At 33.1% G+C, this 2,887-nt stretch overlaps 1 protein-coding gene across 1 annotated transcript in view; it reads left to right on the forward strand.

Annotated features, from left to right (window-relative positions):
- Smp_143930 (putative sh3 and multiple ankyrin repeat domains protein 1,2 (shank1,2)) overlaps positions 1-2,887 on the forward strand; it is a gene marked incomplete at both ends in the record, with an annotated part of 57,146 nt that overhangs the window by 13,675 nt on the left and 40,584 nt on the right. The window lies entirely within an intron of this gene.

Raw genomic sequence — 2,887 nt, forward strand, 5'->3', positions numbered from 1 at the left:
ATGGTTTGGTCGACCAAACCATCCAGCTCAGAGAACAAAATTCCATCAAAATCACCCACCTGAGCTACCAATCTTCTCCACCATCTCAAATTGTTCATTGTTGTTGAAGATTTATCAAGAGTATTAAACTAGAGTAACGAATTGGATTGAAGCTACATTACATCACATTATTCGAAGCTAAGGAATCAGTATTCATTTTTCCATAATTCCCAGCTTTGTTATGTGTGATATTATTTTTCCATAGAACATAATCATTCGGTTATTGTAGTGAAATCTTTCATTTTTATCCATTTGATAAGTTACTGTTTTCTGAAGGGCTTCTGTGGAGATTTTAGTGTTTTCATAGTTGAAATCATGAGTCAATTGAAGCTAGACCATGATGGATTGATTGAAGTTAAGCATTAACACCACCAGATGCCGGCTCAGTGGACTAGAGGTTAAGCGCTCTGGAGCGAGGCTGGTACGTCCTGGGTTCAAATTTCGTGAGGCGGGATTGTAGATGTGCACTGCGAAGGAGGAGTCCCACAATAGGACGAAACTGCCGTCCAGTGCTTCCAGGTTTTCGATGATGGTCTAGCTTCAATTGACTTACTGTTTTCTACTTTAACTTTAGGAAATGAGTATCATAGGTAGTTAACAATAAGCCCTATCATTGTTACTGACTGATAACATTTACTCTATATATGTATTTCCAGTTGACCATTTTTGAAAAAAAGTTCCCAAATATTAAGGAACCAACTTAGTAGCTGAATAGAATCATGCTAAATGGACAACTTGAAAGTTTTTATTCCTATTAAATACCAAATCGATTTATTTGGATGTAGTTACAAAAGGTTTGGAAATTCAAACGGAAACAAAGCATATTTTGGAATATTCACCTGCTTATTAATTCTTTGAAGAAGTGAAAAGCGAATAAATTAGTATCCGGGTGATTCATTGGTAGAGATTGTAGTAATCTAATAGTTGAATCCAAGAGTCAATTTAATTTACACCATCATGGAAAATCTGAAAGCACTAGACTGGCTTCGAGTCCCGCATGCTGAATCATGGATGTTGAATGTTGAAGAGTCTCATATTAGCGCGAAACGTCAGTTTAATGTTTCCAGGTTTTCTACGCATTGATTACTGGATTTTAATTTCATTCATTCAATCATATTATGATTATTATGATTATTATTTCTTACTCTCTTTTACCCGTATCAATAAATGAATGATTATCTAACATAAACTCAATCAAATTGAGTATGTATTTATCTTTTAAAATAGATTAAATGACATAAACTGATTGAATACAAGTATGTAGAAAAGATGTTAGATATTCAATGAATTTTATTACCACTATACTACTACTACTGATATCACTCTTACCACTAGTACTACTACTACTACTACTAATACTACTACTACCACGACTACTACTACTACTACCACCACCACAACTACTATTACTAATACTACTCTTACCAATACTACTATTATTATTACTACTACTACCACAACAACTACTACTACTATTAATACTACTGCTACAACTACTAATACTAATACTAATACTAATACTACTACTAATAATAATGATAGTAGTAATAACCGTATATTATCTGAATGATACTTATGTCATTCAATAATGGACATGAGTTGATTGAGCAGATTTTTTTTGGAGAAAAAAAAGAAGAAAGAAATGAGTATACAAAAAAAGTTTTTATTTATTTAATAAAGTAATATATTGACTTAAAAAGAAAGAAAAGAGAAAAGAAAACTCATAAAATGTATTAAAGCTACTGTTACTATGATTATAGTGAATGTATATCTCTGTTATGAATATAGGGGTGAACGGATTGATTAGTTTCTAAATTGGTGTATTTAACTAGGTAAAGTTTGTATTTGAAAAATGGATAGATTCAATGGATTATTTCATTCTATTGAAGATATTAGATAGATTAGAATAGAATAGAATGAAAAGTAAATGTATAATCATTTAGAAGAATGTAAAATATAGTCTGGTGTGTATAAATGGAAAAGAACTAATCAACACACACGGAGATAATAATAAAGTAATCGAAGATAAAGTAGATTACATAGTGCAGTACATTCCTGAAGATATAATAATCAATAAAGATGAAAGATATTTTCATAGTTGAAATCATGAGTCAATTGAAGCTAGACCACCATGGAAAACCTGGAAACACTGGACTGCCGTTTCATCCTGTTGTGGGACTCCTCCTTGTCAGTTCCCATCCGCGATCCCGCCTCACGAGATTCCAAACCAGGGCCTACCAGTCTCACACCAGATCACTTAACTGATAGACCAAATAGTTAATTACACATATTTTTAAAGAGTTGATCGAATATATTGAAATTATTTAGTGGATTATAATGAAGCTTAGAGTAATAAACAGTAAAGAATATGTTGTTTGGTAAAACTACGAATTTGAATCGGATAAAGTGGTTGGGTTACATTTCACACATCATTAACCATCCTTTATCTTATAGTGAATTACTTACAGGATATCTGAATATGTTGGTAAAGTCAAGCAATGGCAATAATCCATAAAGACATTGACTTTCAGTTTAGTCCTCATGTGATACTTATTAATAATAGTTGAAAGCGTGAGTCAATTGAAGCTAGAACAACATGGAAAACCTGGAAACACTGGACGGCCGTTATTGTTAGAGGTGCCTATGTGTCATGGAGTCAGTTGACGACAGTGTGTTGAAGAACGGATGGTCGGTCAGTTGGGTAATCTTACGTATGGAGGTGAATTTATTGTAATCTATATCTGGTCGTCGGAGTTATTAACCTTATACTTTGTAAGTGGTAGGTATGTGTTCAGGCTTGTAGGTGGTGATCGGACCGGTTGTCTTTTAATTCTGCAAAACGATGTGT

This window comes from Schistosoma mansoni, chromosome 5 (assembly GCF_000237925.1).
Source record: "Schistosoma mansoni strain Puerto Rico chromosome 5, complete genome".
Lineage (NCBI taxonomy): Eukaryota > Metazoa > Platyhelminthes > Trematoda > Strigeidida > Schistosomatidae > Schistosoma > Schistosoma mansoni.